General features: G+C 55.7%; 1 protein-coding gene, 1 non-coding gene and 1 pseudogene across 2 annotated transcripts in view; 2 read left to right on the top strand and 1 right to left on the bottom strand.

The window, feature by feature from the left end:
• DLGAP2 (DLG associated protein 2) overlaps nucleotides 1-27291 on the bottom strand; it is a 464829-nt gene that overhangs the window by 404092 nt on the left and 33446 nt on the right. The window lies entirely within an intron of this gene.
• LOC136309761 (U6 spliceosomal RNA) lies at nucleotides 6402-6489 on the top strand (annotated as a pseudogene).
• LOC136309721 (U6 spliceosomal RNA) lies at nucleotides 8107-8213 on the top strand. The gene has a single exon (XR_010726373.1). It is a non-coding gene; the product is annotated as a U6 spliceosomal RNA (small nuclear RNA).

Raw genomic sequence — 27291 nt, 5'->3', positions numbered from 1 at the left:
CTTTGAGTCTGGTTTTCCTCTTCTCCAAGGCTGAGCGTCGTCATGTCAACGTGACTCCTCAGCCCAGGCTGGGGTTTCAGTTCGTGTAAGTCCTCTGACTGAGGACGGCGACCCCGTCTTTAACCACGCTTCAACGGAGCCCCCCCGCACCCCGGCACCAGACACGGGGCCGATTCCTGTAGAGCACATCTTCTCTAATCACTGGTTCCAGTGTAACCTATTACTCTGTAATTGCAGACTTAATTGAAATGTCACAGGCATCTCATTATCAGCAAAAATAAAATCAGCCTCTGAACTGCCTTCTTGATGACACCTCATCGTCTCGGCCAAAACCGACCTGCGGCCCCTCCACACCCGCTCCTGCTGCGGTCACTCCACCACCTCTCCCCACACCCGCTCCTCCTGCGGTCACTCCACCACCTCTCCCCACACCCGCTCCTCCTGCGGTCACTCCACCACCTCTCCCCACACCCGCTCCTCCTGCGGTCACTCCACCACCTCTCCCCACACCCGCTCCTCCTGCGGTCACTCCACCACCTCTCCCCACACCCGCTCCTCCTGCGGTCACTCCACCACCTCTCCCCACAGCCGCGTGGGGCCACGGGGCAGCGGCCAGCCCGAGAGTGAGCAGGGGGAGGGGAGAACGCAGGCCCACGACCGCCGTCCTTCACGGGCACTGTCCCCACTCACTGACAGTGGGATGAGCACTACGGCCACACAGCACAGTCACACGGAGCTGCTGACGGTCCAGCTCCAGGCTTGACCCGAGCCGGGCAGCCTCCCTGGCAGGTTTCAGCCTCACGCCCCCGCGGCCGGACCAGTCCCTCACGGCCACGCTCTCTGCTCACGTGCGACAGAGACAGGCTGGGTGCCCAGCCTGGTGGCGGTTTCTTTGGAGAACCTCGACAAGCACTATTCTGGTGGAAGTCTGGAAGTACCACCATCCCTTGTTATCTAGAACTCCACCTCCCATTGGTCACATTGTCTTTGGGAGCAGGTAACAAAATAACCGATTCAAACTCACTCAGCAGTGAAGGCAAGGCACCGGCTCACGGAGTTGCAGCGTCCAGAGCCTCAGGTGCCCTGGACCCGGGCTCAGCGGTACCAGGCCCTTGACTGAGCTCCGTCTCTTCCCCACCTACCTCCTAATGCTGACAGCACCTCGTGAGGGCGGGAGGGCTGCCGGTCCTCCCAGAGATGTCTTATCACTCCCGGGGAAAGAGGGTGGCCTCTAGAAGCTGCCGTAGCAGGGGAAGAAAACCTCGTTCTCACAGACCCCGTCTTCAGGTCCAAAGGCTGGAGTCACGCCAGTGCTCACCAGGAGCACCAGGTCACGGCACGGGACGGAGCTGGCTTCCCCCGAGGCCCCTCAGCCACAGGGGGGCACGGGAACGGGGTGCCGGTGGGGTTGACTGAGGACATGCTAACAGAAACCGCATCCTCACCGAGGAAGCAGGCGGGAGCACTGGTCTCTGTGCCAGCTCCTCACTTCAGGGGCCTCCACCGTGACGGTCACAGCAGGGCCTGGGTCGCAGCCACGTCTGTGCCATTACGAAACAAGGATCTCTGCCAGGTGTTGCTCTTACATCTCACACATGTCCCCAAGTAACACACAGCTGCATCGCTAAACACCAAACAATGCGGTGGGACCGAGGGCTGGCCTGTCACACAGGGAGCCCACAGCGGCAGGACCAGACAGACTCACACGCCGACTCACGGTCCTCTTCCTCCGTCCTCACTTTTAAAAATCAGTAATAAACAAATCGAACAAGAAAAAACTCAATTAGACCTCTTTAGAGTAGATTATCATACTGAAAATAGTAATACATGTGTTTAGTAAACAAAGGTCTTGAAAAATTGCGATGCGGTGTATGACACAGATAAGATTATACAGAAATGACAGACGGTATAATGAAGCCCATTTCTGGAACACAGTTCAGAGCCAATCGGTGGCAACGCACGACATGTGGAACCCAATCATCAGAGCATTAAGCAGTGACAGCTTCAGATCGGAACTGTCTTATAATCGCTGCATCACCGTTAGCCTGCCCCGGGTAATGCTGTGCACCAAGTAACTCACTCTGTATTTTGCTTAACGTTGTAATTAATGACTAAACAGATAATAAACAGAATTTCAGTATAAAATGCCTTTGAAACAATATAAGCTATTGGGTGTTGTGAGGATCACTGGAATTAGATGAATTAGCAGGCAGGTTAGATATTGAGACAGAGTGTGGATTCAGGCAGAAAGTCCACACAGAGCCCAGAGAGCAGGGGAGGGAGACACAGCCCTGTCCCGTCAGAGGTCTGAGAGTGCGCCACGCTGAAAACCCCGTTCTGTGGAGGGACTGGTCCTCCAGCAGGAGGGTGGGTCTCCACACCGACTCCTGCAGCACATGGCCGCCAGACCAAGGCTCCTCCTGTCTGTGGTCCACTGCTTAAGGACACACGGACCGAGGGCACACTGTTGTTTTTGGCAAGTCGGGTGGACAACAGAATAGCCCGTCCCATGACGTCTGTCACAGAGCACAGTACGGCACCACGGAGCTCTGTGCGTTGAGGGACACTGGTGGAGAGTGGACAGCGCACTGTTCCTCTACACCGAGGAAGACCCACGGGAGACCAGCACTCGGTTACTCCACACAGAGAGAGACCCACGGGAGACCAGCACTCAGTTACTCCACACCGAGGGAGACCCACGGGAGACCAGCACTCAGTTACTCCACACCAAGGGAGACCCACAGGAGACCAGCACTCAGTTACTCCACACCGAGGGAGACCCACGGGAGACCAGCACTCAGTTACTCCACACCGAGGGAGACCCACGGGAGACCAGCACTCAGTTACTCCACACCGAGGGAGACCCACGGGAGACCAGCACTCAGTTACTCCACACCGAGGGAGACCCACGGGAGACCAGTACACGGTTACTCCACACCGAGGGAGACCCACGGGAGACTAGGACACGGTTACTCCACACCAAGGGAGACCCACGGGAGACCAGGACTCGGTTACTCCACACCAGGAGAGACCCACGGGAGACCAGGACACGGTTACTCCACACCGAGGGAGACCCACGGGAGACCAGGACTCGGTTACTCCACACCAGGAGAGACCCACGGGAGACCAGGACACGGTTACTCCACACCGAGGGAGACCCACGGGAGTCCTCCAAATGAAGCATCCTAAATTCTAGCACGTGCCACCGTCAGCTACGCAAGGTCAGGCACTGTCTCCCTGGGCATCTGTCGTCTCTGCCTGTAGACGGCTACTCTCACCCTCGAGTCCTGCCTGAGACTGCCCTTTGGGGAGCTAGCTCCCTCCCACACACAAGAGAACCTGCCTGCTTCCGGGGTGAGCACACAATCCGCTCGTCCGAATGACGCACTGACCCCTGGGTGTTATGACCCGTCCACAGGCAGGCACACGACTCACTGGTCCAAGGACCGTCATCCACGTGCTTTTGCAGCTGAGAACCGGGGGACAGACTCTGGAACCTGAGGCTGCAGGGCGGTTGGGAGCTTGAGACAAACACTGAGGACACCCTGACACACACCCTTGGGGAGCTGGAACCGCCCAGATGTGGCCTGCTTGGCGTTTCGAGGAAGACGGTGGAGAAGGTGGATGTCGAAGAAGATGGGACGACGGATGTCAGCCACGGCAGTGACACTTCCTCAGCAAAGATGTGGCAACAGCGTTGTGAGCGACAACACAAACAGCTTCCTCGGACCCCCGTTACGCCCCCTGGGCATCATGAGAGGAAAAGCTAACTCTCAACCCCTGCAGCTTACTCAGGGGGCAATCACCCCCCATGCGCGCTGCCCGAGGCGCCACCCAGAGCTGCACGGGGACTTGAGGCGATGGGAGTTGGTGTGGGACAATCAGTGCCCCTCCGGTGACAAGCTGAATCACACTGAAAACCTCACAGGAAAGTTTCAAATACCTCGAGGGTCAGTAGGGAAATGACCCACTCTGCCTCTTCAAACAGCCCTCGGTTAGACTGGCCCTGTCAGTTCCCCCAGACGACCTCACTGGGAATTCTAGAAGACAGAGCAAAGCCTAGTACGTCCACCCTTCCTTCTGTCATGGACTTGCTGACGAGACAGAGGGGAGAGTGACACCAGGGGACAGGTGCTCTGGCCTCAGGACACACGCTCGCTGAGGAACGCAGTAAGTCGCTGACACATCTCAAGGGGTTTTAACAGACACACATCCAACAAGGTTATGCTCTGATCAGCTGACTAAAACATTGTGACCCCAACCCAAGGTTTCCCCAGGGACAGTGGCTCCGTGTTGGCTGATTTTGACTTCATGGTGGCTGTTTAACAGAGCAAGTCATCGTGAATGACAAGAGTCGCATCATCAGATGGCTGCACCCAAGCACGCACACAGGATTTCTCCCTCCCCCAGCCTTAAACCACTGAACCCCAGGACAGGAAGGCATCCACTAGTGACCGTCCACCCTAGACGAGTGCAAAAAGCTGTCCCCAAACAGCAGGTCATGGGCACACCACACAACACATGCAGGTGAATCACGGGGGACAAACCCCTTGCCGTGGGAAACCACACACACCCACCATCAGGCCAGGATTTCAGAAACAAAGACGGACAGGAGACCAGGGTCCGTCAGCACGTGAGGAAGTCACACTGAGCTCACGGAAACCAGGAGCACATTCCCGGGACAGACGCGGCCCAGGCTGCACAGGTCGGCACAGCCACACGGACAGGAGACCGGGGTCCGTCAGCACGTGAGGAAGTCACACTGAGCTCACGTGTCACAGAAACCAGGAGCACATTCCCGGGACAGACGCGGCCCAGGCTGCACAGGTCAGCACAGCCACACGGACAGGAGACCGGGGTCCGTCAGCACGTGAGGAAGTCACACTGAGCTCACAGAAACCAGGAGCACATTCCCGGGACAGACGCGGCCCAGGCTGCACAGGTCGGCACAGCCACACGGACAGGAGACCGGGGTCCGTCAGCACGTGAGGAAGTCACACTGAGCTCACGTGTCACGAAAACCAGGAGCACATTCCCGGGACAGACGTGGCCCAGGCTGCACAGGTCGGCACAGCCACACGGACAGGAGACCGGGGTCCGTCAGCACGTGAGGAAGTCACACTGAGCTCACGGAAACCAGGAGCACATTCCCGGGACAGACGCAGCCCAGGCTGCGCAGGTCGGCACAGCCACCGCGAGGCCTGAGGGTCCTGGCAGAACCACCCAGTGTGGAGATCTGACAAACAGGAATGTTCGGGGAGAGGCGGCCGTCTGGACGTCCTTCTGACAAGACTCTCCGAAGGAAAGCTGGAGGGAAGAGAGGGGGAAATAGAACTAATAGAAGAAAACTTCCCCAAGTTAAAGGGAAAGTGGCAGCTTGAGCCTGAAGCCCCCGGGCAGAGCGAGCGGCATGAACGAGCCCCCAGCTGTGAGCCGGGACGTGTCGCCGTGATGTCACACGGCAGGTCGGCGAGGGGGAGCAGGTCCCCTGACAGAGCCCAGACCCCATCGGGCGGGAGGGAGATGCCCGTTCTCCACACTAAACAGCTCAGAAGGAAAGCGATACAAACGCAGAGTCCAATGCTGGGTAAAATTAGATTTCACGTGGGAATCGGCATATTTTTAGTCACCCCAGGACTCTAGAAGCGTTCCCACTCACAGATGTTAACGCAGACACTCTTTGAGAGACAGAAGACAGACACCAGCGAGAGGAAGACGGATGAGAACCCCGGGCCAGGAGGGAGGGAGCCGACAGCGAGCATGGGGACCACGGAGGACAGAAGGCGTCGGCCACAGCGGGTCCATAAGGACAACTGATGATAACCTGGCGCTGAACATTGCAGCATCTCCTCCCGGGAGGACGGCACGGCCGAGCTCTCCTGGCAAAGGGAAGATACCGGAGGAAATACATGAATCAAACGAGCAAAACACGCTCCACCACGCCGATGGGAACTGCAAATCTCCTGACAAAGGATCAGCAGACGGAACCCAGCAGGGTATTGAAACAGCACATGACTCTGAACTGAAAGATATTCAACCTGGAATATTTATTATTTTATGAGAAGGTATCAAAAAGGCAGAAACTTATTCACACAGGCACTGAATAAGCATTTAATCAATTTGAACACCATTCCTGGTCTTTTAGATGAAAGAGAAATCCGCTTCATCTGTAAAAGTTTCTTTAGCTGAGATCTACGGCAGACGACGGTCCCAGGATGAGAGTCGTGTTTATTAGAGTCAAAAATGAAACAAGGACACCCGTGACATTTCAGGATGGAACACCACGCTAGCGATCCTAACCTGTGCAATAAGACAAAAATAGGAATAAAAGTTTTGAAAAGGGAAAAATAAAATTAGAACTTAACAAACAAGGTATCTACTTAGAAAATCCAAGGGTATTGTTTGACAATCAATCAGCAATCCCTGGAATTGGAAAGATACAGAGGAGATTAGCATGGCCCCTGCACAAGGATGACACTCAAATCCGTGTGCCCTGGACCGGGAAATCAAACCTGGAAAGAGTAAAGGAACAGAGGAGCATAACTTTAATTTATTCATTTTATTTTATTTTTTTAATATTTTTTATTTATTCATTTTAGAGGAGAGAGAGACAGACAGACAGCCAGACAGAAAGGAGGAGCAGAAAGCATCAACTCCCATATGTGCCTTGACCAGGCAAGCCCAGGGTTTTGAACCGGCGACCTCAGTGTTTCCAGATCAACGCTTTATCCACTGCGCCACCACAGGTCAGGCCAGAGGAGCGTAACTTTAAAAATGGGGAAAGAACGTGAAAAGTTGGGGTTTTTTTAAATAATAATTGATCATCATGTAAGTACTGCTATCAAATAAAATTAAGTAAAATTGTTCAATCTCACAATAATCTTGGAGTTCTAACTGAGACAGCAGCATGATGGACAGGTCCACACCAGGGTGGGAAACATGAAAAATTGCTAACATCTGGTCCCTAACTGGTTGGCTCAGAGGTAGAGCATCAACCTGGCATGTGGATATCCTAGTTTCGATTCCCAGCCACAGTACACAGGAGAAGTGCCCATAAGTGCTCTCTCTCTCCCCCTCCCTCAGCCCTGGCTCAATTAGAGCGAGTTGGCCCAGGCACTTAGGATGGCTCCATGGCCTCCACCTCAGGTGCTATGAAGAGCTCAGTTGCTGAGCAACACCCCAGATAGGCAGAGAATTGCCCCCTAGTGGGTATGCCAGGTGGATCCTGGTCAGGGCTTATGTGATAGTCTGTCACTGCTTCCCTTACTCTCACTAAAATGAAAAAAAAGAGAAAAAGAAAAAGAAAAATGGCTAACATCTGCATCAGAAAACACAGCATGTACCAGAGTCACATGTGAACATTCATGCACACAGCAGTCCCTCATGGTAAGCAGCTGCACAACATATCATAAAAGAGGAGCATGCAGGGTGACTGTGACAGTATTGCTGATTTTAGAAAGAACAGAAACAAGGTGTGTCCCTCACTGGGGACAGTTAAGCAGAGCACAGTGTAGCCACAGACACTAGATCATGGAAATGCAGTGTGAAGTGAGGGGACTAGAGAGACATGGTCACTCAATGCCACATCCGACCCAGAAATTCAGTCGGGACCAGTAGAGGGGGGAAATGCTGTAAAAGACATTACTGGGCTCATTACAGCACTGCCATGTGGTTGGTAGTGCACTATCACTGTTAGGTCTGCCAGTCATACCTGCATTGCGCTTACAAAGTAAATACCCAGACTCTCAGGAGAAATGCTGGAGGATGTCGAGAGAGCTGCAATGACACGTGGCTTACTCTCACAGAAAGCCGACTGCGTGTGGACAGAGAGGGCTCAGGTGGGACGGAACCGTGATGGTGATGTGGCCGACAGAGGTAGATGCTCTCACGACTGTTATTTTTTTTTCTTTTTCTTTTTTTAATGAGAGGAGGGAAGACAGAGACAGACTCCTGCATATGCCCTAACCAGCATTCACCTGGCAAGCCCTGTCTGGGGCTGATGCTCGAATCAACCAAGCTATTTTTAGCACCTGAGGCTGACATGCTCGGACCAATGGAGCCACCCTCAGCTCCCAAGGCCAAGCTCAAACCAATACAGCCACTGGCGTGCTCACTTCGGCAGCACATATACTAAAATTGGAAAGATACAGAGGAGATTAGCATGGCCCCTGCACAAGGATGACACGCAAATCCGTGAAGCGTTCCATATTTAAAAAAAAAAAATACAGCCACTGGCTGCGGGAGGGAAGAGGGAGAGAAAGGAGAGAGGAAAGGGTGGAGAAGCAGATGGGTGCTTCTCCTGTGTGCCCTGGACTGGGAATCAAACCTGGGACATCCGGACACCAGGCCAACGCTCTACCACTGAGCCAACCGGACAAGGCTCACTACTACTCTTTCCTTGAAATTTCCTTCAATTTGAAATTATTTTCAAATAAAAATGTTTTGTTAAAAAAGAATAAAGTAGATTTTTCTGACGTCCATTAAGATAGATCTTTTTGACAATTAAGTGGAAAAAGTAGTTGCGAACATCACGGCCGGCATGGTCTTACGTGTGTCAGAAATCTGCATAGAGACCTCCGATTCCCGTGGATCTATTCACGTACCTACGGAAACACCACCATCCCAGACACCGGGACACTGAGGGAGACGAGGAATTCAGACACTGCGCTTCTTTTTAAAGCCTGTTCCTTGTTTTGACTGTTTTCACTTGATGATGCTGAGGGCCCCGTCAATGAGCTGGCTCCTCAGTGTCACCGGGTCCCTAGGAAGGGGGAGCAGGAGCGTCAGCCCCCCCAGGACCAGGACGAGACCCAGCGGGGGCTCTCCAGGTGTCAGGACCTCCGCTGGTCACTCCCTTCTTCCCCTCCCTTTCCAGTACTCTCCAACCCGTTCACAGTGTGCTCCCTTACTTTAAAAATCAAAACAGGATTAAAGAATGCAATTACAAATCAAAGTCAACAACAACAAAGTACGGTTGGGAAGCAGGTCGCATGAAGGCACAGCGTGGAGAGCAGACGGGGCGGGAAACCCCATATCCCGCCCGCACCGATCACACAGAGCCGCCCTGCGCGTCAGGGTCAGCCTCGCGGAGCGGCCCCACCTGCCCCAGGTGTGACCGGCCACACGACTGCCTGTGCATTTGGGTCCTGGATAGAGCACCTTCCGTAAGTGAAGCCGTGGGGACTAGGAGGGCCGCAGAGCAGGGAAGACATTCCCAAGTGTCTCACGTCCTCCCCTCCGTCCCTCTGACTGAGTCCTCCCTCCCCCGGACACACAGCTGCACTTCCCCGGCCTTCATGGCCGCCCTGCCCAATGCTTCCCCACCCCTTCCCATCAATGTCCTGGTCACTCTCTGCGCCTGACCTGACCCAGCTCCTCCAAGGAGCTCAAATGCCCCTCTCCTCCTTCCCGGTCTCCCATCTCGTGGCTCTGAGGGCCCGACAAGAAGGTCAGACGCAGCCCTGACCTGACCCCACACGTGAAGTCACCTGATCTTCACCAGAGCCCTCAGGGGGCAGCTGTCACCTCCCCACGTCCCACAGGAGAAAACAGCAACTCCGTGGTGGAACCAGGAGTCTGGTCTCCAGGGTGACAGCCACCTCCAGCCTGAGGTCAGCAATCAACATGACCCACGCAAAAACAGCATCCACTCAGAGAGACACCCAGGATGCCCCCCAGGACGCCGCTGCAGGCCGGGCCGGGGTCCCACTCACTCCCGTGCACAACACACCTCCTGAGGGCTAGGCGCACTGGGTCGCGCTGTCGGCTGGACCAGGTGACATCTCCCACTCTGGGGAACATCAGAAACACCTAACAGAATGTCACCAAGAAAAGGACGAGCATGATCTAAGATGTGGCTGTCTGCCTCCGGAAGTCAGTTTCCGCAGAGGTGACCATGGGGAGGACGAAGGACATGCTACAGACAGGGACATATCTGCAGTCACTTATCCGACATGGTCATGTTCGTCCGGAATTCATAAACAACTCTCAGACTCAGAAGGAAGATAAGACAACCTGAGAGTTAAGCAAACATAAGATGTCACCTCAGCCTGGAGGGTAATTAATGGAGGCCAGAGGGGTCCAGCCCCCCACCCAGGGCGACAGCCAGCTGGGCCCTTCCAAGGGGGCAGGAGTGACCAGCGTATCCCCTGAGGCCCAAAGGCACATCACAGGTGGACGCTCCCTAAACCCTCGCTGAGACTTCTGCAAACAGCTGGGAGCCAAGGCCTCTGAGTCGAGCGCACCTTCTGATCAGGCAGCACAGAGCCGGCCTCGCCGGGCGCACACAAGGGACTTCTGCGTGTTTCTTGAGTGCTGGCATCCAGCTACGGTGACAAGAAGGTGGCTCTGACAGAATGCCGCCTCGGGGACAGGAAGGCTCTGACAGAATGCCACCTTGGGGACAGGAAGGCTGCTGTCCAGGCGAGAGCAATGCAGACACCCACCCGCCCTGACCACCTGCACCACGCGGCTCCTTCTTGGAAGAGACCGCAGCTGACAGTGGACACTCAGTTCCTCACAGGTGTGGGACATCTGTGCACAAGTCCCGCTGCTCTCTGTGCACAAGTCCCGCTGCCCTGTGAGACACAAGTCCCGCTGCTCTCTGTGCACAAGTCCCGCTGCCCTGTGAGACACAGTCCCGCTGCTCTCTGTGCACAAGTCCCGCTGCCCTGTGAGACACAGTCCCGCTGCTCTCTGTGCACAAGTCCCGCTGCCCTGTGAGACACAGTCCCGCTGCTCTCTGTGCACAAGTCCCGCTGCCCTGTGAGACACAGTCCCGCTGCTCTCTGTGCACAAGTCCCGCTGCCCTGTGAGACACGGTCCCGCTGCTCTCTGTGCACAAGTCCCGCTGCCCTGTGAGGCACAGGTCCCGCTGCTCTCTGTGCACAAGTCCCGCTGCCCTGTGAGACACAGTCCCGCTGCTCTCTGTGCACAAGTCCCGCTGCCCTGTGAGACACAGTCCCGCTGCCCTGTGAGACACAAGTCCCGCTGCCCTGTGAGACACAGTCCCGCTGCTCTCTGTGCACAAGTCCCGCTGCCCTGTGAGACACAGTCCCGCTGCTCTCTGTGCACAAGTCCCGCTGCCCTGTGAGACACAGTCCCGCTGCTCTCTGTGCACAAGTCCCGCTGCCCTGTGAGACACAGTCCCGCTGCTCTCTGTGCACAAGTCCCGCTGCCCTGTGAGACACAGTCCCGCTGCTCTCTGTGCACAAGTCCCGCTGCCCTGTGAGGCACAGGTCCCGCTGCTCTCTGTGCACAAGTCCCGCTGCCCTGTGAGGCACAGGTCCCGCTGCCCTGTGAGACACAAGTCCCGCTGCCCTGTGAGGCACAGGTCCCGCTGCCCTGTGAGACACAGTCCCGCTGCTCTCTGTGCACAAGTCCCGCTGCCCTGTGAGACACAGTCCCGCTGCTCTCTGTGCACAAGTCCCGCTGCCCTGTGAGACACAGTCCCGCTGCTCTCTGTGCACAAGTCCCGCTGCCCTGTGAGACACAGTCCCGCTGCCCTGTGAGACACGGTCCCGCTGCTCTCTGTGCACAAGTCCCGCTGCCCTGTGAGGCACAGGTCCCGCTGCTCTCTGTGCACAAGTCCCGCTGCCCTGTGAGGCACAGGTCCCGCTGCCCTGTGAGACACAAGTCCCGCTGCCCTGTGAGGCACAGGTCCCGCTGCCCTGTGAGACACAGTCCCGCTGCTCTCTGTGCACAAGTCCCGCTGCCCTGTGAGACACAGTCCCGCTGCTCTCTGTGCACAAGTCCCGCTGCCCTGTGAGACACGGTCCCGCTGCTCTCTGTGCACAAGTCCCGCTGCCCTGTGAGACACAAGTCCCGCTGCTCTCTGTGCACAAGTCCCGCTGCCCTGTGAGGCACAGGTCCCGCTGCCCTGTGAGACACAAGTCCCGCTGCCCTGTGAGGCACAGGTCCCGCTGCCCTGTGAGACACAAGTCCCGCTGCTCTCTGTGCACAAGTCCCGCTGCCCTGTGAGGCACAGGTCCCGCTGCCCTGTGAGACACAAGTCCCGCTGCCCTGTGAGGCACAGGTCCCGCTGCCCTGTGAGGCACAGGTCCCGCTGCCCTGTGAGACACAGTCCCGCTGCCCTGTGAGACACGGTCCCGCTGCCCTGTGAGACACGGTCCCGCTGCCCTGTGAGACACAGGTCCCGCTGCCCTGTGAGACACGGTCCCGCTGCCCTGTGAGACACGGTCCCGCTGCCCTGTGAGACACAGGTCCCGCTGCCCTGTGAGGCACAGTCCCGCTGCTCTCTGTGCACAAGTCCCGCTGCCCTGTGAGACACAGGTCCCGCTGCCCTGTGAGACACAAGTCCCGCTGCTCTGTGAGACACAGTCCCGCTGCCCTGTGAGACACAGGTCCCGCTGCTCTCTGTGCACAAGTCCCAGTGCCCTGTGAGACACAAGTCCCGCTGCCCTGTGAGACACAGTCCCGCTGCCCTGTGAGACACAGTCCCGCTGCCCTGTGAGACACAGGTCCCGCTGCCCTGTGAGACACGGTCCCGCTGCCCTGTGAGACACGGTCCCGCTGCCCTGTGAGACACAGGTCCCGCTGCCCTGTGAGACACAGGTCCCGCTGCCCTGTGAGGCACAGTCCCGCTGCCCTGTGAGACACAGTCCCGCTGCCCTGTGAGGCACAGTCCCGCTGCCCTGTGAGACACAGGTCCCGCTGCCCTGTGAGACACAGTCCCGCTGCCCTGTGAGGCACAGGTCCCGCTGCCCTGTGAGACACAGTCCCGCTGCCCTGTGAGGCACAGGTCCCGCTGCCCTGTGAGACACAGTCCCGCGGCCCTGTGAGGCACAGGTCCCGCGGCCCTGTGAGACACAGTCCCGCTGCCCGGTGAGGCACAGGTCCCGCTGCCCTGTGAGACACAGTCCCGCTGCCCTGTGAGGCACAGGTCCCGCTGCCCTGTGAGACACGGTCCCGCTGCCCTGTGAGACACAGGTCCCGCTGCCCTGTGAGACACAGTCCCGCTGCCCTGTGAGGCACAGGTCCCGCTGCCCTGTGAGACACAGTCCCGCTGCCCTGTGAGGCACAGGTCCCGCTGCCCTGTGAGACACGGTCCCGCTGCCCTGTGAGACACAGGTCCCGCTGCCCTGTGAGACACGGTCCCGCTGCCCTGTGAGACACGGTCCCGCTGCCCTGTGAGACACAGGTCCCGCTGCCCTGTGAGGCACAGTCCCGCTGCCCTGTGAGGCACAGGTCCCGCTGCCCTGTGAGACACAGGTCCCGCTGCCCTGTGAGACACAGGTCCCGGTGCCCTGTGAGACACAAGTCCCGCTGCCCTGTGAGACACAGTCCCGCTGCCCTGTGAGACACAGTCCCGCTGCCCTGTGAGACACAGGTCCCGCTGCCCTGTGAGACACGGTCCCGCTGCCCTGTGAGACACGGTCCCGCTGCCCTGTGAGACACAGGTCCCGCTGCCCTGTGAGACACAGGTCCCGCTGCCCTGTGAGGCACAGTCCCGCTGCCCTGTGAGACACAGTCCCGCTGCCCTGTGAGGCACAGTCCCGCTGCCCTGTGAGACACAAGTCCCGCTGCCCTGTGAGACACAGTCCCGCTGCCCTGTGAGGCACAGGTCCCGCTGCCCTGTGAGACACAGGTCCCGCTGCCCTGTGAGACACAGGTCCCGGTGCCCTGTGAGACACAGGTCCCGCTGCCCTGTGAGACACAGATACAGGCGTGAGGCCCTGACCAGGTAGCTCCGCTGGTTAGAGCATTGTCCTTGCACGCTACGGTTCAAACCCCGGTCAGGGTACAGACAAGAATTGATCACTGAATCTATAAATATACATATAGACACACACATATAGACAAGCATGAGCTGCCTGACATCAGGAACAGCACAAACTCCCAAGGGAAACCCAGAGATGTGGCCACCACTGGCCAGACCACGTGAAGACTGACCCTCAACACCCTGGCCACACCCCACCACTGGCCAGACCACGTGAAGACTGACCCCCGACACCCTGGCCACACCCCACCACTGGCCAGACCAGGTGAAGACTGACCCTCAACACCCTGGCCACACCCCACCACTGGCCAGACCAGGTGAAGACTGACCCTCGACACCCTGGCCACACCCCACCACTGGCCAGACCAGGTGAAGACTGACCCTCAACACCCTGGCCACACCCCACCACTGGCCAGACCACGTGAAGACTGACCCCCGACACCCTGGCCACACCCCACCACTGGCCAGACCAGGTGAAGACTGACCCCCGACACCCTGGCCACACCCCACCACTGGCCAGACCATGTGAAGACTGACCCTCAACACCCTGGCCACACCCCTTTCTCTGTGGTAACCATGAGGAAAGTTGTGGGGGAAACGCAGGGTCCGCTCACGGAGGTGGGGTGTCAGCCTCCCCGTCTGCTCAGTGTGACTGTCCACCCGGGGAGCGTGGGGCAGGCGGGCAGACCCAACCCCATCTTAGCAATCCCTCCAAGAAGCTACTCTTCACTGGCCCCGCAGGAGCGGCATTAAAAAACTAACTTCAGTTTTATGATTTTTCAAAACCATTCAATTTTTAAAAGTTCAAGTCCGGCAATCCTCCACTCAAAATGAGCTGAAAACAAGTCAGGCTCCCCCTCCCTTCTCGCCCGTCTGACGCCAAGGCCACCTCACAGCCCCTGCTCAGAGCCCTGCGGGCCAGGACGCGGTGCCCACCAGGTGTTGAGAGCCATCAGGTGTGTCTGCCTGGCCCTGCGGGCGCGCATGGGGGAGGCAGCACGCCCCCTGCGGCCTCACCAGCGTGCACAGAATGTGGCTGCATGGGGCAGGCCAAGCTGCTGCCATCTTCACAGTGACGCGGGGTGTTGGCCTGACTGTGGTATCACTGAGTCTGCACCAATTTCACGCTGGCCCAGCTGGCCCAGTTCTGTGTCTGGCTTGGGGGGGGGCTGAGTTGGGGAGAGAGGCAGGTGGGCGCGGTCGGCCAGCTTTGATGGAACTCTTCCAGAGAAGCACCGGGCTGCCTGCAAGGAGCCCCTGCTCCAGCTCACCCCTCCCTAGGTCAGGCATCCTTTTCCTCGGGGCACCCAGAGGCCAGCCAGGGGTGGCGCAGGCACACAGCAAGGGGCCTCATCTGCAGTGGGGGGGGAGGCCATGGCTCTTCATCGGGACACCCAATCATGCACGGCTTGGAGGCGAGCAGGGACAGGTGAGACTTGCGCTGAAAATGCCCAGGTGTTTCCAGAACGCAGTTCACCTCCCTTTCTGTTGGCTTGCATGCTGCTTCCCGCTGGAGAGGGAACTGTGACACTGTGACACCCCGGGGAGGGAGCTGTGACACCCCGGGGAGGGTGCTGTGACACCCGGGGAGGGCGCTGTGACACCCGGGGAGGTTGCCGTGACACCCGGAGAGGGCACTGTGACACCCCGGGGAGGGAGCCGTGACACCCCAGGCAGGGCACTGTGACACCCGGGGAGGGAGCCGTGACACCCGGGGAGGGAGCTGTGACACCCGGAGAGGGCACTGTGACACCCCGGGGAGGGCACTGTGACACTCCGGGGAGGGAGCCATGACACCCGGGGAGGGAGCCGTGACACCCGGAGAGGGCACTGTGACACCCCAGGGAGGGAGCCGTGACACCCCAGACAGGGCACTGTGACACCCAGGGAGGGAGCCGTGACACCCGGGGAGGGCGCTGTGACACCCGGGGAGGGAGCCGTGACACCCGGGGAGGGTGCTGTGACACCCGGGGAGGTTGCCGTGACACCCGGAGAGGGCACTGTGACACCCCGGGGAGGGAGCCGTGACACCCCGGGCAGGGCACTGTGACACCCGGGGAGGGAGCTCTGACACCCGGGGAGGGAGCTGTGACAGCCCGGGGAGGGTGCTGTGACAGCCCGGGGAGGGAGCTGTGACACCCAGAGAGGGAGCCGTGACACCCGGAGAGGGAGCCGTGACACCCGGGGAGGGAGCCGTGACACCCGGAGAAGGAGCCGTGACACCCGGGGACTGAAGACCGAGGGCTGCTGACAGCACAGCCCAGCATTCTCTCAGGGCTCGGTCACTGTTACACACTCCCCTGCACGTTTGCAGGTTGGCATCCAAAGTTCCTCTCCATGTGGGCAGTCAGGGCCAAGGCCATAAAGCCTTGCATAATTTACACTGGACGTTTTGACATAAAACTTCTGTATGATACTCTGTCCTGCGTCTTGCTTGGAATCTAAAAGCCATAACAACTTGATACCAACCATCATCTGTGTAAAACCACACACACAACTTGATCTCCAGTGGGCTGAAGCACTCCATCATTCTTTTTTTTCCTTAAACTCTTTTTTCTGTCCCACCTCACCCTACAGAATCATACCCTACGGTCAACATGTTCAGGATTAAAGGACTTCCTCTCTCTGCATCTACACATATGTACATACACACACACATGCACACACCATCAAAAATGTATTTTTTGATAAAATGTATTTTAATAATAATTGTAAATGATAAAAAAAATTTCTACTTGACTCAGTTATCATTATTCTCAGAGGTGCATAATTGACCCTAAAATATAAATATAAATGTGTTATAAATTTTGATGAGTGAATATTAAATATATACATTAAAATTTAATTGGGAATGTATCTCTTAATGAGATAATGATTTTTTCCGATTCATTAACGTCCTCCAGGATAACATTACTTCTCGGTGAAGGGAACTTCAGCACCAGTGAGTGTGACAGCCATCAGCACTGAGGACGTCAGATCTGTAAGAGCGGGTGACAAGGACAAGTTTCCTCTCAGCAGGGACCCTCCGTTCTTGGTAACCCTGCAGAAATCACTGCCCATCAACTCATCAGAAACTATCTTATTAGTTACATAACGCCATCATATCAGCTTTCAGTTATGTTAAAAGCAAGAAATTGGAAAACAAAAATCAGTTTTACCCATTCCACTCCCTTCATGAGGCGGGAACAGGCAGGTCAGCTGACAGAGGAGAAAACATGCACCCCAGCAGAACTCGCACTTTTCCAGGCCCTGGACGGTTTGCTCAGTGGTGAGTGTTGGCCCAGTGTGTGGATGTCCCAGGTTCGATTCCAGGTCAGGGCACACAGAAGGAGTGACCATCTGCTTCTCTACCCCTCCCCCTCCCCCTTTTCTCTCTCTCTCTTCCCCTCCTGCAGCCATGGCTCAATTGGTTCGAGCATGGCCTCAGACACTGAGGATGGCTCTGTGGCTTCCACCTCAGGTGCTAAAATAGCTTGGTTGCAAGCGTGGCCCCTGATGGGCAGAGCATCACCTGGTAGGAGCGTACCGGGTGGACCTCAGTCAGGGTGCATCAGGAGTCTGTCTCTCTGCCTCCCTCCCTTTCACTTAATATAAATAAATAAATAAATAAATAAATAAATAAATAAATGCACTTTTCCAGATTAAGACATTTTGAAGAAGCACAGGTGTAACTTAAGATCAGAAAATTAATTTCCTCAAAACTAGCTCTACTGCACTCCCCACAAAGAACCGTGACGCAGTGTCCGGGTCAGCATCTCAGGTTTGTGAGAATGAACGAAGGCACCACAACCAGAACCCCGAAGCCAGAGCCAGGAAGGCCTGAGGAGGGCGCCCTCACACCCGCAGTCCCCGTCCCTGACTCCACACAGGAAGTGCAGCCACCTCCGCACCCGGGGAGGAAGCCCTTCCCCTTCCCAGCAGCAGCCCAGCCAGTGAGAACCACTGGCACCTGAACTCTCACTTTCCTCCAACGAGTGTTCGAATGTTTGAATCTCTGCTGGTCACTTCCTGCCCACCCCTTTCTATAAAAGCCCCATCCTGTGTGACCCTCCCCTCGACCTTCTCTCTGCAGGCCGCCTGGATAAGACGCTGCCCCAACTACTGAGTAAAGCCAATTAGCTCGTCTTCAAATTGACTGCTAAATTCCATCTAACAGTTTAAAGACAGCGATGGTAGGACAGAGTAATAAAACAAATTCCCTTTCATAATCAAGATGTCACGAGACCGCATACTTCTCTTGTATACAACCTCGCGGGACTACTTTAAATATATGGAAACAAAAGGCTAAACCAGGACAAATGAAGGGGATGTTCATGTGCATTTCAGTTCCCTGAACAGTGCGCTCACTCCAGCACAAGTCTCCAAGGGAACGGGTGGAAGCCGGCCGCGGTCTGTAATATTCCTAGCAATTAAAAGCTGGTTTGATTTTAAGACCCCTGGGCAGCAGGAGCGGCAGAACGCAGAGCCTCATTACCAGTATCCAGGGCGTCTCATGAGGCAGGACGTGGCGGGAGGTCTGCAAGGGCTCTTTCCCTGTCGGGTCACGTCCCAGGGCCAGCAGCCTCTTCCGTGCGGTGCGGCTCGGGTGAATCTCACGTGGCTCCGCCCACTTGCTCGAGGGTGATGGACCGCCCTGAGGGTCCCGCCCTGCGATCCCACTGCACTCTCCCAGGTAAGGCAACACCACCAAGGGGCACACCTTGCTCCTCATCCCCTGGTAGTGGGCAGCAGGGAAAGCGGAAGGACACCTGGAGAGACGCTGAGGATTTGGGCCCAGGAGCATTTATACACCTCGAACGTCCCAGCTGTGGTCAGCAGACGGTGAACTCCCAAAAGCAGCATGAAGGAGACAGCACACCTGGGAGAGACGGCTGATCACTCAACACTGGTGGGGACGGCACACCTGGGAGAGACGGCTGATCACTCAACACTGGTGGGTGGAGGGCAGCCCACAGGCACCTCAACCTGCACACTGTGACTTCAGTTTCTTCACATGTTGGTTTTGAATTTTCCATAACAATTATTTAACCCAAATTTGTTTCTCAACTATTTTATCAAGAATGTAAATATTTTATTAAACATTAAAATTAAGTGGTACAGAGAGATCCTGGCTGGTTGGCTCTGTGGTAGAGCCTGGCGTGTGAATGTCCTGGGTTCAATTCCCGGTCAGGGCACATAGGAGAGGCGCCCATCTGCTTCTCCACCCCTACCCCTCTCACTTCTCTCTCTCTCCCTCTCTCTCTCTCTTCCCCTCCTGCAGCTATGGCTCCATTGGAGCACGTTGGCCCTGGGCACTGAGGATGGCTCCATGGCCTATGCTTCAGGCGCTAAGAAGAGCTTGGTTGCTGAGCAACGGAGCAATGGCCCAGTTGGGCTGAGCAATGCCCCCTAGGGGGTTTTCTGGGTGGATCCCAGTTGGGGCACATGCAGGAGTCTGTCTCTGCCTCCCCTCCTCTCACTGAATTTAAAAAAAAGTATTAGTACAGAGAAACTGACGAGTGATTGAGAAAGGTGAACCTAAAATTATTTATTCACATGAAATACCTTAATATTCCAGTACTTCAGGTATTTATAAACAAGCGACAGTCTGGTGAGACAGACTATTTATTGTCTGTCATCAATTCCAGACGCAGTCTGGAGCCTTTCACCGTTTAAAAGAATAATTCAATCTAGTGTCTGCCAAGACACCACCAGCCGGTAGAGGTTGACTGTGGCATTCCAGTGAGCAGAAACCAGGGCCTTTCTACCTTCTGAATGATTGTAGTATTTTCTCCAAAATGCATTCAACTTTTTCTTTTAAACAAAGAAACAAAATTACAGCACGAAAATTGGGTTAAATAATTTTGCTCCAGAAAATTCTAACAAACATATGTCAAGAAATGAGATTGCCGTTCCCATAGCAACAATTACCTGGGCCTGCCGACCTGTTCTGTACGTGTGTTTTGTACGGTTCCACGAGGTCACTTGCTCTCGTCACCTGTCATTTAAGGGTTCAGCCGAAACAGTGCACCCCCACAGATTCCATTCTCCTCTTGTGCTACTGCTCCCAGTGCCTCATTACCACCGTCCTCTCCACCAGAGTTAACGTGGCACTCTGGCCAACAGGTGAATTTTAAGAGGATTGAACACTAAAAAACTAATTACATCACTTAATCACAATTGACGTTGAGTCTCAAATGCTTTCCTATCTTCATCCATTGTTTGCATTTTTTAAGTTCTTTAAAAAAGTGAGGTAATATCAATTATTTTTGTTGGTGTTCTTTACCCTCCTATAAGTATCTTTAAAAATCCAACTTCTTTATTAACCAGAGTCCAAAACTAACAACAAAAAATATATGTGAACAGCCATGTACACAATGGAGAAAATAGAAGCAAAAATTCTGAACATAGTATTTTAATATCTAATTTTATAAAATCATAAGTTTGTTGCCCTTGACTGTGCTATGCTAAGCAATCTCGGACCTGTTACTCATGAACATGGAGCACTAACACAAAGAAATGCAAGTACAAATCTTTAACAGATGCATGACTTATTATGTAAACAAAGACTCAAATATACGTATTTTCACACCTGGGTTAGAGCAAAGCTAAAAAGTGCTTTAAAAATCAGAAATGACCCCATGATCACATGGAGACAACTTGAGTTTCTCCCAGAGCAGTTCCCTCACACAGAACTCCAGTGCAGTTTCTCCCTAGCACAGTTCCCTCACACAGAACTCCAGTGCAGTTTCTCCCCAGCGCAGTTCCCTCACACAGAACTCCAGTGCAGTTTCTCCCCAGCGCAGTTCCCTCACACAGAACTCCAGTGCAGTTTCTCCCTAGCACAGTTCCCTCACACAGAACTCCAGTGCAGTTTCTCCCCAGCGCAGTTCCCTCACACAGAACTCCAGTGCAGTTTCTCCCCAGCGCAGTTCCCTCACACAGAACTCCAGTGCAGTTTCTCCCTAGCACAGTTCCCTCACACAGAACTCCAGTGCAGTTTCTCCCCAGCGCAGTTCCCTCACACAGAACTCCAGTGCAGTTTCTCCCCAGCGCAGTTCCCTCACACAGAACTCCAGTGCAGTTTCTCCCTAGCACAGTTCCCTCACACAGAACTCCAGTACAGTTTCTCCCCAGAGCAGTTCCCTCACACAGAACTCCAGTGCAGTTTCTCCCTAGCACAGTTCCCTCACACAGAACTCCAGTGCAGTTTCTCCCCAGCGCAGTTCCCTCACACAGAACTCCAGTGCAGTTTCTCCCCAGCACAGTTCCCTCACACAGAACTCCAGTGCAGTTTCTCCCTAGCACAGTTCCCTCACACAGAACTCCAGTGCAGTTTCTCCCCAGCACAGTTCCCTCACACAGAACTCCAGTGCAGTTTCTCCCCAGCGCAGTTCCCTCACACAGAACTCCAGTGCAGTTTCTCCCCAGCACAGTTCCCTCACACAGAACTCCAGTGCAGTTTCTCCCCAGCACAGTTCCCTCACACAGAACTCCAGTGCAGTTTCTCCCTAGCACAGTTCCCTCACACAGAACTCCAGTGCAGTTTCTCCCTAGCACAGTTCCCTCACACAGAACTCCAGTGCAGTTTCTCCCTAGCACAGTTCCCTCACACAGAATTCCAGTGCAGTTTCTCCCAGTGCAGTTCCCTCACACAGAACTCCAGTGCAATTTCTCCCAGCGCAGTTCCCTCACACAGAACTCCAGTGCAGTTTCTCCCAGCACAGTTCCCTCACACAGAACTCCAGTGCAATTTCTCCCAGTGCAGTTCCCTCACACAGAACTCCAGTGCAGTTTCTCCCAGTGCAGTTCCCTCACACAGAACTCCAGTGCAGTTTCTCCCCAGCGCAGTTCCCTCACACAGAACTCCAGTGCAGTTTCTCCCAGTGCAGTTCCCTCACACAGAACTCCAGTGCAGTTCCCTCACACAGAACTCCAGTGCAGTTTCTCCCAGTGCAGTTCCCTCACACAGAACTCCAGTGCAGTTTCTCCCCAGCACAGTTCCCTCACACAGAACTCCAGTGCGGTTTCTCCTCAGCGCAGTTCCCTCACACAGAACTCCAGCACAAGTGACTTGATCCCAATGTACTATTTTTTCTTTTCTTTTCTTTTTCATTTTCACTTTAAATGAGAGGAAGGAAGATAGTAAGACAGACTCCTGCATGTGCCCAACTGGGATCCACCCGGCAACCCCTGTCTAGGGTCGATGCTCAAATCAACCAGCTATTTTTAGAGCCTGAGGCTGATGCTTGAACCAGTTGAGATACTGGTTGTGGGAGGAAAAGAGGGAGAGAGAGAAAAGGGGGAGGGGAGGTGTGAAGAAGCAGGTAGTTGTTTCTCCTGTGTTCCCTGACCAGGAATTGAACCCGGGACGTCCACATGCCAGGTGGACGCTGTACCACTAAGCCAACTGGCCAGGACACGTTCTGTTACTACTGAGCACCATGGGCCCAGGACATTCACCTGGTACAGGACTGCACTTGCACTGGATCGGAGAGCGTGGAGGTTCTCACTGTTTCTATACAGATGTGCTGTTTTCATTTTTATGGCACAAATGAGTTACTTCCTCTCTTTTAAACAAAATGATTGTTAAAAGCCCAAAAAAATAGGGCTTCTAAAATGCAACAGCAGATTCGCAGAGGTAGACAAGGTTGTGCTGAACACGTAAACCCTGGGTTGTGGGAACTGCGGCTGTGTCATTGTCACCATCATCGTCATCCTAACCCACCGAGACCTGACCAGAGTAACCCACTCTGACCCACTCTGACCCTGACCACAGCCGACCTCATCTAACTCGGGAGCCATAGGCGAGGACAGAGGCAACACGGACCCGGGAGCCTCTGACCCTGACCGCCTCACACCTGTGTCAGCTGAGCAGCAGCCCTATCACCCACGTAGTTTGGATATAAAACAATTCAATGGCAACTGCTAGCAGCCTGTTTTAACCCACCTGCAGTGGGCACAGGAGTTCAGACTGTAAAACCAGGTTTCTGAGGGGGTTTCCCTCTCCTTAACAAGGGGGACCTGCCTAATTGTCCCGTGCAGCTCACTTTAACCTCGGCCTCAGCAGAGGTTTTTTAACGACATTCATGAAAAGTACTTGCTCAACCTGTGCATTAAAAAGATTACAATGTTAGCCTGACCAGGTGATGATGCAGTGGATAGAGCGTCGGACTGGGACGCAGAGGACCCAGGTTCAAAACCCCAAGGTCACCGACTTGAGTGCGGGCTCATCTGGCTTGAGCACGGGGTCACTGGCTTGAGCATGGGATCATAGCTATGACCCCATGGTCACTGGCTTGAGCCCAAAGGTCGCTGGATTGAAGCCCAAGGTCACTGGCTTGAGCAAGGGGTCACTCGGTCTGCTGTAGCCTAGCACCACCCCCCAATCAAGGCACATATGAAAAAACAATCAATGAACAACTAAGGAGCCAAAAGGAAGAACTGATGCTTCTCATCTCTCTCCCTTCCTGTCTGTCTGCCCAATCTGTCCCTCTCTCTGTCTCTCTCTGTGTCTCTATCACATACACACAAAAAAAAGATTACACTGTGGTTCTGAGCATTTGCACAATACTGTTAGGGACACAGCCACGTAAATATGGCTGGAAATTAGAAATGCATAAGATAAAGTGCAAGAGTACAGAGAGCTTGTGGCACCAGAGAATGAAGGCCAGATGCAACCAGAGACTGAGCACTCGGAGAAAGACAATGAACTGGTGTCATCCTGCGCATGGAGACAGACCACAGTGCTTTCTCTGATAACAACTTTGTTGACTTCATTCAAAGCCAAACTAAAAAGATCTCAGGGTAATATGTGTTAATGGCCCCTCTGGGGCTAAGGAGACTTTACAACACTGCTCACAGAAAATAGACACAGGTTTCCAGTGGGCGTGACAGGCCCATGGACCATTCACAAAGTCATCGTGCTTTTACAAAATAACAATTTCTAAAGCAAAATCAGGCTTATGAGTCAAATGTTATGTCCTACGGCAGGAGAGAAATTCCATCCTCAGCTGATGGTATGATGCCACCAGCTGCCCAGCACGTTCACACGGCACACAGTGTGTCCGCCCATCATGCACCACAGCCGGGGGACGGCACCATCGTGGACAAGGGGTGCCATCATGTCTCGCGGTCAGCATTACTGTGCACGCGCAGGACGCTCTCGGTGGTGAGAGCAGGGGGCTTCCGGAAGTCGGCAGGGGCGGGAGAGGACGTGAGCCCCACGATACTGGAGACAACGGCCCCTGGACAGCATCCCCCTCAGCCTGAAAGTCCAGCTGCTACAAGGAGAACAGCCTTGGGGCGTCGGTCCGGAAGCCTTAAGTCACACGCTGACAAAGAGAAGCGTGACCTCCTCCGGGGACAGCAGAGGCCACACAGACCCGGGAGCCTCTGACCCTGACCGCAGCCGACCTCGTCCACCTCGGGGAGCCTCTGACCCTGACCGCAGCCGACCTCGTCCACCTCGGGGAGCCTCTGACCCTGACCGCAGCCGACCTCGTCCACCTCGGGGAGCCTCTGACCCTGACCGCAGCCGACCTCGTCCACCTCGGGGAGCCTCTGACCCTGACCGCAGCCGACCTCGTCCACCTCGGGGAGCCTCTGACCCTGACCGCAGCCGACCTCGTCCACCTCGGGGAGCCTCTGACCCTGACCACGGCCGACCTCATCCACCTCGGGGAGCCTCTGACCCTGACCACGGCCGACCTCGTCCACCTCGGGGAGCCTCTGACCCTGACCGCGGCCGACCTCATCTACCTCGGGGAGCCTCTGACCCTGACCGCGGCCGACCTCATCCACCTCGGGGAGCCTCTGACCCTGACCGCGGCCGACCTCATCCACCTCGGGGAGCCTCTGACCCTGACCGCGGCCGACCTCGTCCACCTCGGGGAGCCTCTGACCCTGACCGCGGCCGACCTCGTCCACCTCGGGGAGCCTCTGACCCTGACCGCGGCCGACCTCGTCCACCTCGGGGAGCCTCTGACCCTGACCGCAGCCGACCTCGTCCACCTCGGGGAGCCTCTGACCCTGACCGCAGCCGACCTCGTCCACCTCGGGGAGCCTCTGACCCTGACCGCAGCCGACCTCGTCCACCTCGGGGAGCCTCTGACCCTGACCGCAGCCGACCTCGTCCACCTCGGGGAGCCACGGGCACTCTCACCGTCAAGGTCACAACCGGGCAGCCGCGAGAACGGGCCTCCGGGCAGACTTGTAACTACTCATGTCGTAGAAAATAATTTGAATAGGAATATGTCTGCCAAGAACATACGAAGTATGGATTGAAATAATCCAGAAAAGTTCTTGGAGGTACCGGTAGAAAAATAACCCATGAATATCAGGCCCTATTATTATTATTAACTATTCACCCCTATGAGCATCTGCCCCTCAGGGGTCTACTGCTCTGACCACGGACAAAGCCGTCGCGGGCCGGGCAGCACTGAGGACCGAGACGGGCAGCACGGGAGCCCCCGTGGGCTCAGCTGCGTCCCCTCTGTGGGTCTCACTGTGTCCACATGTCCTAGAACTCACCAAGGACGCTCAGGTGGACCCTGTGGACACATCACGTGTGGCTTCTGCTGCCTTAGAGGGGTCCCTTCTGCCCGGAGACCCCTGTGCCTGGCAGGGTTTGGGCCCCGCATCTGACCAACCTCTAGCGTGTGGAGGTCAGGCAGCCCCACCCACATGACGGGAGTTTGAGTTTCACTCAAGTCTCTCAAATGCCAACGGGTTTCCCTCCAAATGTCTTGAACTCATCGAGGCTCTGAATGACCGTAAGCCAGATTTACCTCCGTTCCTTCCCAAACTTCATGGAATCTTCCTTACAAACTAAAAACCTAGAAAGCTGAGAGCAAACATGAAGGCTTACAGAGATGTCCCCTTTCTTCTACGCAGGATTAATGGTCACACTTCCCAAGTCCGCCAGACTTCCCGCGTGGAAGTCCCTCTCTGTGCTGGACACGCCCCGCTGGCCGCTGGCACAGAACATTCAGCCACCGCTGGGTCTCGGCATGGAAGTCCCAGAGGGCAGTGCCCCTGCCGGGAGACCCACCCCACGCGGACGGCACCGTCAGCCTCCCCGAGTCTCAGCGTTCCCAGGGCTCCCCTTCACTGCTGGGACATCTCTGCTCATCCTTCCTTACACCCCTGAACGCCTGCTGAGCCAGCTCCTCTCCCGGGCCCAGCGGACAGGCCGCAGCAGATCACTGACATGTGCTGACCACTCACTACGCACCAGGGGCCACCCTCACCAGCCACACTGTCACCGCGCTGACCAGGACAAGCCTCCGGCATCACCCACAATTTACTAATGGAGAGGCCTCACCCGAGGGGCTGAGGGACATGCACGCTCTATGTGCCGGGGGGGGGGGGGCATGTGTGGACCTCAGTCAACCTCACTGCGGCCAGCGTCCTGTGGCCCGACACAGACCAACCCCTCCCCCAGGCAGAACTCAATCAATAAATATCAATACAAGATGTTCTGTGACTTTTACATGTCACATTTTTAAGTCATCCCAAATCTAGGTCTAAAGTGGTCAAACAGACCGCTTCCGGCGCGCAGAACGCTGGCATTTGCAAGAAGTGCTGGTTAACCACCCATTTTACCAAAAGCGACGCATCTCACCCCGCGCAGTGCCGGGCACAACAAACCTACGGAGACCAGCAGAGACATAAAAAGTGACAAATGTCAGAACACCGGCTCCTCCCCTGCGTGGCCAGCACAGTGATTACCGATGACACTACCGCGGTGAAGGGCTGGAGGTGGCACAGCCGTGAGCCCTGAACCCCCATCACAAGAAAAGCCTCCCGGGCTGATCTGCCTCCTGCTCCGGTTCAAGGCGCCCACGTGTGGGGGGCCCATCTCCCCCTCATCTCTGCCAAGTCCACGGGGCACCATTTTAATTATAAATCAGACGAGCATCGTTTTTCCAATGAATGCCTGAGGTCAGTCCTTAAATTGTAGCAAAGAGTTGAGACGTCCACATCAGGAAGTCCACAAGGAAGCATTCCACTCCAGTAAATCTCTTCCAAGGCACCAAGTTCCCTGAATTTGATTTAAAAACCTTGTTATCCGCTGCTCATATGTAAACCTCCCCCTGGGAGCCTCTGCCCATGGTTCTGCTGAATCACAGAGTCCCATGTCTCATGTGTCCACGGTGTGTCCCTAACGATGCTTTGTGATGCCTCCGACCCCCGCCGGGCTGTGCGCACACAGCTTGAACAAGTAGCTGCTTGGTCCTGAGACTGACTAGGCTTCGCGGGCAGTCTGTGCCCCGTGCCACCGGCTGGACGTGGGCAGAGGCGGCTCAGGGAGGCTGTGCTAGGCCCAGGGGGGGCGGGTCCACCTCCCACAGGGAGGGACACCCCCTCGAGGAAGGAACCGTAATCCGGGCCTGACCCAGCCATCTGAACGTCGTTTCTTCCACGGAAGTTCAAGTGCTCGAGGGGCCTCGCTGTTCACAATCCCGCGGCCCGTCCTGCCTCCGCTGGTGGCTGACACGCCCAGGCCGAGCTCCGAGACAAGAGGACGTCTTCTGCGGAGTGGCCGCCGCTGGAGGCCCTGAGCACCCGTC

Source organism: Saccopteryx bilineata, chromosome 6, assembly GCF_036850765.1.
Source record: "Saccopteryx bilineata isolate mSacBil1 chromosome 6, mSacBil1_pri_phased_curated, whole genome shotgun sequence".
In the NCBI taxonomy this organism is placed as follows: Eukaryota; Metazoa; Chordata; class Mammalia; order Chiroptera; family Emballonuridae; genus Saccopteryx; species Saccopteryx bilineata.
This window is presented reverse-complemented; position numbering and strand designations above follow the sequence as displayed.